This window comes from Polyodon spathula, chromosome 1 (assembly GCF_017654505.1).
Source record: "Polyodon spathula isolate WHYD16114869_AA chromosome 1, ASM1765450v1, whole genome shotgun sequence".
NCBI lineage: Eukaryota > Metazoa > Chordata > Actinopteri > Acipenseriformes > Polyodontidae > Polyodon > Polyodon spathula.
In genome coordinates, this window is record NC_054534.1 from 72443992 (window position 1) to 72457724 (window position 13733).

General features: G+C 40.0%; 1 protein-coding gene across 1 annotated transcript in view; it reads left to right on the forward strand.

Moving 5' to 3' along the window:
- The window catches only part of LOC121322088 (ELAV-like protein 2), a 78953-nt gene that overhangs the window by 23423 nt on the left and 41797 nt on the right, over positions 1-13733 (forward strand). Inside the window, exon 2 of the mRNA XM_041261604.1 lies at positions 11618-11718. The gene's annotated coding sequence lies outside the window, so the exon portion shown is untranslated. The remainder of the gene's footprint in view (positions 1-11617; positions 11719-13733) is intronic.

Sequence of the window (13733 nt, forward strand, 5' to 3'; positions counted from 1 at the left end):
TGATAAATTACAACTGTACATGAAGTACTGGCAAAGTACAATAAATGTAGTGTTGATTTTACAATAGTCTGTACTGTATAGTGGTGTGTGTGTTTATATAATGTGCATGTACAGTGTGCTGTATTAATGTTCTAGTTTATTACATATGCTGTAACTATTGCTTGGAACTTTTTAGTCTAATCAAAATCCCCACAGTGCACAAACAGCATCCCCAAATTGCTGTCAGCCAAAAGGCTAAAATCAGTTAGTGTTCCACATCAAACAAGCTGAATGTGTCAGTCTGCCTGCCTCACAAAATTCCATCAACTTTGGATATAACTGATCAAAATTCTGTATTTATAAAAATACGTGCTTTTGGGATATTAACCACTTCGACTGCAGATATAAAAATAAAACCCCTTCCCAGGAACCAGATTTTGAAAATGTTTTCAAACCTGTAATTGCTATTAAATGTTAACATGTGAGGAGTACAACACATACATTACCCAAGCTGTTTTTATTGACCCTCTATGCTTCTGTGTACTACATACCCATGTTCAATATAGAGAAACACTTTTTTTTTTTTTAAACAATGAATACAAATGCTAATCAGTAAACGGTAATTATCAAATAAAAATCGAACATCAATGTGTGCCATTATCGACTTGCTCTGTGCCATTTATTTAAATGTTCAGTACAACATTTTGTTGTAGCAGATCTTGCACCTTTGTGGTATCTGCTTCCCTTGTGCTGGAGGGATAGTCACAAATGTGTGTACAGGGCTACTTTTGTGCAGGCATTGATGGATCTGGCTGCCACAGACCCCTGCTTCATTGCCTTGTACTCAGTACTATGTTTTGAAAGTATTTTGTCATAGCACTGCCATTTCAAAACGCACATTCCCGTTTGCAGCTGGCTTAGCTGTAAAGTAGCTGCATGCTCTTATGTTTGTACTGTTCTTGGCTCCACATCCTCTTCGTTAGTGATAAGTCAGCATCGCTGTTGCTGGTATCAATCTTTCTAACCAACTTCAATCCTGTTACTCATTTAAGAAAGACCACATGTTTTAGCTTTATATAAAAACTATATAAACCTACAACTAAAATGAAAACAAATAATTTTTAAAATATTAACATTACATGGACATACTTGTAAAAGTTGAATGGCTTCCCGCAATATCTGTCCTAAACACCCACAGGTGATTTGGAATCGCTGTGACGCGCAATTGGATAAAAATGTTACCTGACCTTTCCCCCCCGACTTTCATTGCACATTCCTCAATACTAGCACTGCCTTAGAGAATGAAACCTGAAACACTAGCTTGAGAAACCAATTATAGAATGGGGAAACTTGACGCATGGCATGGTACTGCAAGTGGGTTTTCCTTTGATCTGCGTCATGGTGTTGAAGTGGTTTGTTCATACAATTATGGCTTTGCTTGTTGTAACAATTGCATTTATTTGTATTGTGGGCTAGGTTTTGACATGCACAGGTGTTTTTATAGAAATGTTTTTGTACTAACTTATGTACTTGAACATTTAATTTTAAATCCAATTGATGTCTTCTGTTTTGAAGGTGATATTTCAATATAAACTATCAAATTGATTTATCTTGTTACACAATTGCTTTAGTAATGTTTGGCTATACTGTTACTTGATTGATTACTGTCTTATTCAGTTTATATCAGTTTTAGATGACAAAGTAAACGGATTATGCATGTGTAAACAGTGATTGGTATGGAACGCCATCTCGAACAAAATGCATTGTGCATCTTTATAGCGAGCCAGAATATCATGGAACAGTAAGTCAAGCACATCATTCTGAAATGTCTCGTTTGCAGTACCTAACTTCCTGAATGTGTAGTGATTTTTATATACCGAATCAACCAAAATTACATTTCTCAAATGATAAATTCATTTCCAGAAATTGTCAATTATTGGCACCCTTGTTTTCAGTACTTTGTGGACCTTTCCCTTGCATCGATAACTGCACTGAGCCGCCTTATAATTTGAGATTGGAGAACACATTGGAAGGGATCTTAGACCATTCCTCCATACAGAATCCTCCCAGATCCTTTATCATTCGGTCTGTGTTTATGGACTGCCCTCTTCAATTCAGACTACAGGTTTTTCAATGGGATTTAAGTCCGGAGACGGAGGTGGCCATTGCAAAATGTTAATTGTGGTCAGTTAACCATTTCTTTGAATTGGTGTGCTCGGGGTCATGGTCTTGCTGGAAGAGCCACTTGCGGCCAAGTTTCTGCCTCCTGGCAGAAGCAACCAGGTTTTTGGCTAAAATATCTTGGTACTTGGTAGAGTTCATGATGCTGTTAACCTTAGCAAGGGCCTCAGGACCAGTGGAAGAAAAATGACCCTATAACATCAGATCCACTACCATATTTTACAGTAGGTATGAACTGGTACCCACTGCTGGTGTGCGTGGCCAAAGAGCTAGATTTGTCTCATCTGACCATAGCACCTGGTTCTAATCCACGAGCCAGCTGATTTTTTTAGCAAACTCCAGGCGCTTGCATTTATTGGTTACTCTCAAGGCTTTTTTCTGGCAACCTCTCCAGATAAGCTGTTGGCATGGAGGTGGTGTCTAATTGTAGATTTGGAGACTTTGTGACCCCAAGATGCAAACAAGTTCTGTAATTCACCAACTGTGGTCCTTGGATTCTTTTCCTCCCAAACAATCTGCCTCACTGTGCGTGGGGGCAGGATGCACTTGCGTCCTCTACCAGGCAGATTCACTAGGTTCACTAGTTATAAACTTGGTTATTACCCTAATAGTGTTAAGTGGTATATTTAGGTTTTTAGCTAATCTTTTGTAACCATTACCTGATTTATGAAGGTCAACAGCTTTTTGTCTCCATTTGTGAGTTCTTTGCCTTTCCCCATGGTGATGGATGACAAATGGATTTTACATACGTGTTGCCTCATTTTTATTCCCCAGTGAAACAGGAAGCCATGGAAGGCCACAATACAGTTCCTTAAGACTGAGATGTACTTAAAGTAGAATAGTGACTGCAGATTTAATTGTTTGATTAAGAATCTTTAGGGGTGCCAATAATTGGCACCTATCTTTGAGTGTTCAAAATAAATGTTTCCCTTACCAGTTGTATTGGTATAAAAGAATATAGTTCTCACATTTGAGCATAAAAATAGCTATTACCTGTGTTTAATACAGCCTTTTTTGCTTATCTTTATTTAAGAGCGCCAATAATTTAAGGTGTGTGTATGTGTATATAATACACATGTATGTAAAAATATGTATAAATTAATGCCTGTAGTCTTACATCCCCTTTGAACATTTTCACCATATAGCCTGGAATTAAAATAGTTCTTTATCTACACATCCTACCCCACAACTTCAAAGTGAACCAAAAAAAATTCCAGAAACTTGTACAAAATTTATTAAACTGAAATAGCTTTGGATGTGTCCACCCCCCTTGTAATTTAACAATCCTAAATTAGTTCAGGTGTAACCAATCGCCTTTAGAATCGCACAAGTGGCTTACACCTGTTTAAACTGTAGTAATTCAAGATTTCAGGATACATTCAGCAGTCCCTCTGCTGGGTAGTGCATTTTAAAGCAAAGACTCAACCATGAGCATCAAGACACCTTTCAACAACTTTATCCCAGAGTTCTTTTGAAATGCACAGATTGAACATCCCTTGGAGCACGGGCAAGACAATTTACAAGTGGAAGGTGTAGGTGTATGGCACCACCAAGACCCTGCCTAGATCAAGCCATCCCTCCAAACTGGATGACCGAGCAAGAAGGAGACTGATCAAAGGTTCTTCACCCCCGAGTTAATACTTGGGGGGAGACTTAACCAGTTTTGTATTTAATATGTATTTCTCAAACTTTTTTCCCCCATGTGGAGTATGGTGTGTAGATAAGTGGGGGGGGGGGTCCTCACTTTTAAATGCATGAAACTCTGAGGCAATGACACAACACAATGTGAAAAGTTCAAGGGGGTGTAGACTTTCTATAGGCACTGTGTATTGGTGTTCTGTGATGGCTCATTTAGAGTATCTATGATACTATTGTGATACTTTGGCTCTTATGTCCATTACATGTTAAATGGCTGCCAAATTCCTTGTTTTGCAAAAAATACATGGGGTTAATGCTACAGCATGGTGGAATACTTGCTGTTTAATTTAAATTTACACATACAAACACTGCTGTAAACAATTTTGTGTATTCAAAGGTCAATGTCACTGACTTTAAAATTGGTAAGAGCAACAATTGGTGCAAGCAACACCATTTTTCTCTATTGTTATATATAAAGAATTCTGCCGTTTTGGGGAGCTTCAAATACTCCAATTACAAGGAATCTCTTAATTCTTTTAGATAACAAAATAGCTTGTTTCTTGCTTGGATCAAACAACCAAATGAGCAAGATAGGCTAAATGGACCTTCCATGTTTGTAACATTTCTTATGGTGTTGGTCACTGCAACACAACCTCCATGAATGTATGCTGTTCCCATCTTTCAGAAAGTAAAACAAGTAAATTCTGTATAATGCTAAACTCGACTAGCCTGATTAACACACTGCAACAAATTCATTTTTAAACAAGCAGTAATGTGTTGCATTAGGGGATACAAATGTATAATTTTAACCACTGCCTTTGTGATATTTGGTATTTTGAAAATCACAACTTAATTTTATTTAGTTCAAGATTAAAAAAACAAACCCTGCATTACTAAAAACGTGCACTGCTAACGTGCACAGTTCAAAAGTGACATTTAAAAGTTAAGCATTCTGCTTTAAGTGCTACATATACCAAAGAAAACAAATGGGCCTTCCTCTTGCATCCTGTTGGAGCATAATTCTGTTTCAAGCCAAATGTCTCTGGTAAAATGCCCCAGTGCACAATAACATTAATGAACATAAGACATTTTACTAGCAAGAGGAGGCCATTTGGCCAATCTTGGTTGTTAAATCCTGCAGAGAAAGTAAATTATACAAAAGACTACCACTATACTTTAAACTGCAAGTACTTGTTTTCATGCTGAACCTGTAGCCGTGTGCATGAGCAGACTTTTGTTGTGACACGGAACCTCCGCAGGTGAGGCGTTACATTGATCCTGTTGGGGAAACTGATATACTGGCAGTGAAGTCTGGTCTTTCTATCGCTCAAATATAAAAAATTGGTAACATTTGACGTGTGGTAGTTTTAAAGACATGTCGGAAAATGTTGTTTTTGCACTTTCTAGCAAATGCACTAATGTCAAAGTAAACAAGCATCAAATAACTCCCTTGATCAGCTACTAGCGCATTCCTGTTTTGTGTTGTCTTTGACTTTATAAAACTACCAACAACATAGTTCTGGAAAAAATTGAGACCACTGCAAAATTCAGTTTCTCTGATTTTACTGTTTATAGGTATGTGTTTGGGTAAAATGAACATTTTTGTTTTATTCTATAAACTACTGACAACATTCCTCCCAAATCCCAAATAAAAATATTGTCATTTAGAGCATTTATTTGCAGAAAATGACAACTGGTCAAAATAACAAAAAAGATGCAGTGTTGTCAGACCTCGAATAATGCAAAGAAAATAAGTTCAGATTCATTTTTAAACAATACTAATGTTTTAACTTAGGAAGAGTTCAGAAATCCATTATTTGGTGGAATAACCCTGATTTTTCAAGCACAGCTTTCGTGCGTCTTGGCATGCTCTCCACCAGTCTTTCACATTGATGTTGGGTGACTTTATGCCACTCCTGGTGCAAAAATTCAAGCAGCTCTGCTTTGTTTGGCTTGTGCCTGTCCTCCTTCCTCTTGATCACATTCCAGAGGTTTTCAATGGGGTTCAGGTCTGGAGATTGGGATGGCCATGACAGGTCTTGATCTGGTGGTCCTCCATCCACACCTTGATTGAACTGGCTGTGTGGCATGGAGCATTGTCCTGCTGGAAAAACCAATCCTCAGAGTTGGGGAACATTGTTAGAGCAGAAGGAAGCAAGTTTTCTTCCAGGACAACCTTGTACTTGGCTTGATTCATGCCAAAGCTGCCCGATTCCAGCCTTGCTGAAGCACCCCCAGATCATCACCGATCCTCCACCACATTTCACAGTGGGTGCGAGACACTGTGGCTAGTAGGCCTCTCCAGGTCTCGGTCTAACCATTAGACGACCAGGTGTTGGGCAAAGCTGAAAATTGGACTCATCAGAGAAGATGACCTTACTTCAGTCCTCTGCGGTCCAATCCTAATGGTCTTTTGCAAACCTCAGCCTGGCTCTTCTTTGCTTATCGTTGATGTAGGGCTTTTATCTAGCTTTGCACGACTTCAGCCCTGCCCCTAGGAGCCTGTTTTGATCAGTCCTCGCCGTGCACTTCACCCCAGCTGCTGTTTGCCATTCTTCTTGTAGGTCACTTGATGTCATTCTACGGTTGCTGAGTGACGTTCAAATGAGTTGGCGGATCCCGGTCAGGAGTCTTTTTTGCCCTCTGCCGGTCTGTAGCTTTGTCCCCAATGTGTGCTGCTTGACGGTGTTCTTATGAACCGCCATCTTTTAAATTTAAGGATGGAAGCAACCCGACGCTCACTGTATCCCTCTGCCAGTAAAGCCAGAATTGAACCCTCCTTTTCCTCACTCAAAACTTCCCTTTTCAACTCTCTGGGCATGGTCAATAGTTATTTTTTGATTCCAATTACTTTTGAAGTACTGCTAGCACTGTTTTGCCATCCAGCTGGTCCTATTGCAAGATGATAGTGATGACCACAGGAGTGGTTTTTATACTTTTCCTTCTTTTAAATAAGATTTGGTTCACGTGATCCCCTAATCAGTACCTCATTCAGTAGAATGAGGTGTGCCTGTGTTGGAATTCAACAGACACTGGAATGGCTGCCATACAGGCAGAGATGCCGATTTAAGAAATTTGCAGTGGTCTCAATTTTTTCCAGAGCTGTATATTTGTTTGCATTTCCTGCAGTTACATGCTTCTGGTTACTGCAGTTGTAACCATTTGTAATCAAAAAATCTTCCTTACCTGTCACTTATTTGTAGGTTTTTAGATTTTATTATTTTACGTACCTACACTGGTTTGTGTGTTTACCCTTAACTTTTGGTTTGTTCATTGTATATTGTGGTTAGATATGCTTTTTGTAAATTTAGAAGCCTATTGAAGCATGTTGAAAGACAAATTCAACAATATGTAGCTTTCAACATTGCCTTATGATTTTATTTTTTTTTTTACATCTGGCTCTTTTGGTTCTTACCAGTTACACGTGGGGTTTGCACCAGTGGAAAGTTTAATGTATGCTGAACAAAACTGTAGGTAGAATTCATGTGGCCAGGGAGGTGGCAACTACCATTGGCAGCAAAGAGGTTAAACCCTACACTTGAACTAATTTGCCAGGTACCCTTACGCCAAGAAGTTTTAGGAAAATAGTCCCAAAAAAGTTCAAGAATTACACACAATTGGGGGGGGGGTGTAACTATTAAACTATTGACTTTCATATGCCTTATAGTATAGACTGCATATAGTGTATCTGAACCATGCCAGTGGAGCAATATTATTGCACTCTGTTTCGATTTGTATGTTTGTTTTCGCTTTGTCTTTTGCGCTCCAGTCGAACCTGATAGGCTTTGATTTGGCTGACGTGGCAGTGGCAGGTACAGGATTTGTTGCTTTTGATGATGAGTATTTATTACTGTGGCTGGTTTTGGTGGACAATAAATTTGTACCAATTGTCTTTTTTAGTATTTACTGTCCAATACATGTGAACTATGCTTAAATGCAGCAAGTCGGAGCCAGATTCATTCACAGGGGATGTGGTGGTATTCCAGTGGGCATCTACTGTGTATTGTCCCGTATTAGGGTGGTGGGTAATTCACTGACACAGGAGACAGGTGGATTTGGCAACACCACACAGGTGCTCAGTTTTATTTCAGGGTGCTATTTTTCTTTGCGCCTGCAGATGGTGCTGTGGGTCTGTGGTCTGATTTACCAACGATGGTAAACGGAACCACGGGCATACCAAGCAATGGCACACAATACCGGCGCCCTTGCAGGTGTTTTGAAACAATAATTCAAAACAGAAGGCACAAAGAAACACGGAAAATAAAACGGTAAAACTACAAAGGTGCTGCACTTGACAGCTATATCCCAGTCGCCGCTACTCGTGTGACCTGGATCACTGTCCTCCACTGCTGGCTAACTAGCCTGCTCCGTTACAATACTCCGGGGTCTGCCCAAGGGTTTCGCTCCAACACACTGTTTCTGTGTCGGTTTCTCCCGACTGGTTCTCTGTCCTCAACCAGCGCTTCTGCACTCTCGGCGCATTTAAAGGGCAGACCTGAGGAAACGGCAGAGCATTTTTTTTATAGGGCTAGCAATCTCCCAAGACTCTCCTCTCAGCCATTCAGAGAAGGGGAAAGTCCACACACCCACTTTCCAACCTCTGTCACTGCAATGACTCGCAGGCGGTTGGACGACTGCCGCCCTCTTCCTGCAGTACTGTGAATACGCCAGCAGAGTCAGCACAGATCTCCCCCTGCTACATGCCCCTACAGCTGGAAGCTGACTGGCTGATAACAATCATTTTCTAATGTTTAATGTATTTTTATACAGAGGAGGACCTTTTATCTCCTGCTTTTTGTCTGTGTATTCTGGCAACATGACAAAGGTACAGAATGCGTGAGACTTGCACTCTGGTGTTTTTGTACCTTGTTAGTGGAAAACATTACATTTTGAGATCCTAGATACTGTTTTGCTTTCTGCATACCATACCTCTCTTCATACTATACTTATGCAGTGTATATCTGGCTATACTGAAGGTAGAAATGGCAGTTAAGAAGCAGGAACGGCTAGGGGAAGAAATTAACAAGAACACCACTTTCAAATGTTCAGATTATTGCAGCATTATAGGTAGTTGATTGACATTACATTTTTGTAATGTAGGCAAGATGCAAAATTTGACGTTTTTCTGGCAGCTTGTTTCCAACAATGCCCAATCTTGTACATCTCCCCAGACTCCTTGTCTGGCAGGATGACTTGATATAACCACTGGGAATATGCAAAGTAAGGCTGACCTAGTCAGGATAAAAAAAAGTTAATGCCATATGTTTTATTTTAGTCAGTAGGAGTGCTGGGCCTTTTACAGTAGGTCAGTTTTCAACTATTTTGTACAACTTGCTTTGATAGTGTTGACTAACACCCAGGCTGATTTTCATTTTGGTTCAGGTTATGTACTGTTGCTTAAATTTCAGTTTACAATGGCATCCCCAGTAATCTCACGCTATGGCATTAAGTTAAAATACTATGACTCCCCTGAAACTTAAAGTGCTAATCCAAGGTGGGATTTTCTGGCACTTAATAACAAAACAGTAGATAGCATTTTAACTGGACTCTTCATATCCTGTCCACTTGCTAGTTTCAGGATTCTCCAAAACCAAATAATGTGAAAGTGTGCAAGTTATCCTGTGGCACACATCTGTCCATGGTATAAAACAGTAGTCCGCCACTGATGGCTTTGCTAAATGGCCAGATGTTGTGCACAGTTTAATGTATTTATATTGAAGTTCAGTTTTAACCGATCACACAAAACACTCCCGAAGACTTTATTTTTAGATTTTTATTTTAGATGGATAAACATGAGTTTGGCAACATTTTAAATAGTCAGTCATGCACTGCTGTATTTCTGCATAAAGAAAATGGCTTTCAGAAGCTTGGCAGTGTGCAAAGACATTTCATTTTTGTGTACTATAATACGTGTAACTTGCATAATTGTTTAGCAACGGCTTTGCGACCACAAACCCACCCAAATAAACCAGCAACATGACATCGCCAGTTCATTGAAATGTAGCCATTACCAAATGGTGTTTTTGCCTCCTGAAGACCCAAATCGCAAGTATTTAATACCAAAGCTGCTTCCTGAGCCTGTGATGGTCATGACTCTGCCCCCAAGGTGTCAAGACTGACCTGCTCAGAGCCTTGTTCTGAAATGCTTTGTTGCTTCGGTCCTGTATTTCCCAGTTTTTGTATCAATTTGATATTTAAGTTGTATGCACTGCAGTCTGGCTAGTTATGTCCTGCTGTGGCCTTCCATTCCGCATGAAGCCGGTGGCTTGAGTTGCTTCTTCCCAGGGATCCAGCAACAGAAGTCTTTTTTTTCTCGTTTTTGCCATGTATCACTGTACAATGTTTTTTCATACAATTGTTTTTTGTTTTTTCTGCTTTTACAGTTTTACACGCAGGCCTGTCTGCAACGTGGTGCTTGGCACACGTGCAGTGAGTAGCAGCTGGACTCAGCAGGACTCAATCTATTGTATCAACCCCAGTAACTTCATATTATGGTGACAAGCTTTTTAGCATCACCTTTGCAAAGGCTATTAGTCCATTCTAACAAGCAGGCTTCCCTCAGTCTCTTGTTACTGGCTGATGTGGTTTTGCAGGTGGGCATCCTTGTATGTTGCCATCCGTGGTGATAGTCACAGACCCAGTTCCGAACAGTGCCAAAGCCACCAATCCTGCCTGGTGCCGACCAGTTTCTGAACCAGTACCCGGTGTTAAATGAACCGGTCCTACTCTTGTTTTGACCTGGCTGGTCTATATATAAGCAAATTGAGGTAACTGCTGTACAGCCCTATTCAGTACATTACATTGCCTGCTCCTTTCATCATTCCCTGGTTCTAACCCTATGAGACATGTAAGGCCAGTCTGCCTATGGAGGAGAAGCATGGCAGGTGCTGTCCCTGCGTGGGGCCCTAAGGATTGTTAGTTTTTTTTTTTCCTCTCTCGCATTAAGTTCTATAAGGAATAAAATTGTCTGCATAGTAAGTACCTATTTCTCTTTACTACTTTAAACTGTTCTAAGTTTAAGCACTGTAGAAATAAATTTCTAAAACTGCATTCTTGAAATATGTAATTTGAGTATTGAAAACAAACTATAAAATTGATTGATAGCAAAAAAGACAGAATAACTTGATACCACTTAATTTACTAAAATGAATTTATTATGGATGAGGGGGAAAAAAAACAAATGTTGTGCAGTGTCAACCTAGAAATCTGTCTTGTGTGAACTTCATGTTTTTGTTCTGTTATGAACCTACACAAAGGCAAAATGCCAGGGGCGGCCGGTTAAGTGCTCGCTGAACCCAGAGTCTCTTAATGAATTGTGCTTTCCTCATTCTGGGTGATGTGTATTTAATGGGCTGAAGCTGGGCTGTGCTTGCTCAGAAATGAGCACCCAAATCTGTCGTGTAAATATGCAGTAGCAGCCAGCCGCCAAACGTCTAGATGGAACGCAGCCGGGCGATCGGTATGCGTGTGCCAAAACAGCAAAGGCTATAAATATGTGCAGCATGACTTTGTCTTCCCAGTCTTGCATGTGTTGCTTTTGAAACATTTAAGCTGTTTTAAATATAATAAAATCCACAAGTGTAATTCTTTATTTAACTAATGTTTCTAATTTGTTCAACTTCATTCTTTCAGTTTTTTTAATCTGCTTTTATTTTGTGCCGTCTGTCCCTTTTTTCTCTCAAGGCTGCTTACCTTTAGCAGTGCCATAACTTGAGCTCAGTAATACCTTGCTGTGTTTGGCAATTTTTGTTTTTTGCTTAAATACTGTACTGTGTTTTGTATTGTATATAATTTATACTATTTTTTATCTTGTTGCTAGCTGCGTCAATCTGGACAGTGCTTCTACCACCTGAGGTTGGTCGCCTGGACCCCCACCCTCTCACCTGCATTTTGGCCTCCAGCCACCACTGGGAAATAAACGTAAATACCTGATCTGAAATCAAATGAACTGAAGCAGTCTCGTAAATGCATCATTGTATTAGACTTTATAAAAGTGTAAATGCAATGAAAGTGAATCAATGTTTGTTTTCCAAAACAAATTCTAAATGTACTATTTTAACAGGGTATATAGTTCTGGCAATGTTTAAGTAGATGCTATAGTCAGAGGTGAAAGTAGCTTATTTCTTACCTGTGTAGTTATTTTCAGGAACACATTAAAATGATACTCTGCACTTGTCATGGCTAAACAACTTCCACTAAAAGCAGGGAAGCCCCATTCAAATGTTATGCTGTTTTTGGTGGTTGGCATCTTTTTAAATGTTATTTGTGTACTGAGCATAAAAATAAACTTTGCTTATATTTGAGTATCAAAAGAAATGTATCTCTTATTTGAGCATCAAAAGAAACTGTTCACTTATATTTGGTTGAAGTTCACTAGATGTGATTGAAAAATGACACGGTATTTCGAGACTGTTTTGTGCAGTGGTGAGCCAGATCGTGCTGACCCTCGTTGACAGCTCCGGATTGAGTTAACTGTCTGGTGGTGCAAAACACAGACAATACACAGCACTCTTTTCTCTTTCTGCACGAGAGCTCCTCTCTCTGTCCTTGTCTCTCCTGAGCCTTTACCCAAATGAAGGAAAAGATCAGCGTTACCCTGGCCCCTATATGTAATCCCGCATGACATCTAGGTAAACGGTTGCAGCTGCCTTATTACTTGCAGCTGCCCCTAGTTTTACCTTTCCGGTCAATACGGTCTTACAACAGTCTCGCTTCTTTCCAGGCTGACGCACTTCCCGGAAACGAACTGTCAGGCCAGCCCTTCCAGATACTTCTCTTCCCGTTCTTTTAGCGCCCTCACAGGTCGGGATGAAGTTTTATCACCAGAACTTTTGTACATTGTATTTCTGTCAGTCATTTTATATACTTTTTTTTTTAAATGTGTTAATAGTGAAGTTTCTTTTGATGCTCGGTATATTTCCACCATTTAAGAAAATAGTATGTAATACACTGGGTCTTGTACTTTTTTTTTTTAAACTTGCTTACCTCTTTAGACAATAGGAAAACACCCATCAGATCGAGATTGATTGTACATGTACCAAAATCTGACATCGTACCACTTTCGTTCATTTACATGAGTCTGTACACATACCATGTTCTGGCACTTACTGGGCTCTTGTCCAGATCACGGCTTCTATCAAAATAAACAACGTCCACAAACTTGAATGTAAAGCTCATCTATAAACTTCAGATATGCTCAGTGTTCCCGTTCCAAAAAGAAAAGATGACAGTGACCAGAAGTTGAAAAAGGCATGCAAATGGAATAATCGAGCAATTTTTTTTGTGCATTTATCCTTGGGGATCTCGGACAATGTTAGTTAAACTCTTCCCTCACTACTATCACTAGTTGAATGACAATTGATTTTGAGTTTGTTTCAAGGACTCTGACTCGAATGATAGTGACTCGACACTCGGGACCTGTAGTAGAGTCCTCAAACCTCAAGTCTGTTACACATACATTTTGCATTTCTTATATAAATAAGGGTTCATGAAAACAACCAGGATGTGGAGACCAATGACAAATGAGTTGCATCAAACAAATTTCTAGTATCGGCAACATTGCAAAAAAATATTTAATGGGCAGAAAGGCAGTATTTCTGTTAGTACTGATCTATGTATTTTGGAAATTGATTCTCTAAAGAATATGGCCTTAACTAAACCTGCAGTCTGTTTGAAATAAAGGAGTTTGAATAACGCTGTAGTATAAAACAGAAATATTGCCATTCTGGGGGCTCCTGAGTAGTGCATCCTGCAAATATGCTCTGTGTGAGTGCAGGATGGGCTATTCCACGTCCGACCATGGACGGCAGCTCCCAGGAGGCAGCCCCTAACTTGGCTGAGCGTCCCCTGGGAGGTGGGGGGGGTTGGGTGGTTCAGGTCTGCAAGGGTGTTCTCGTCTCACCTCGCACCAGTGACCCCTGTAGTCTGGCTGGGCG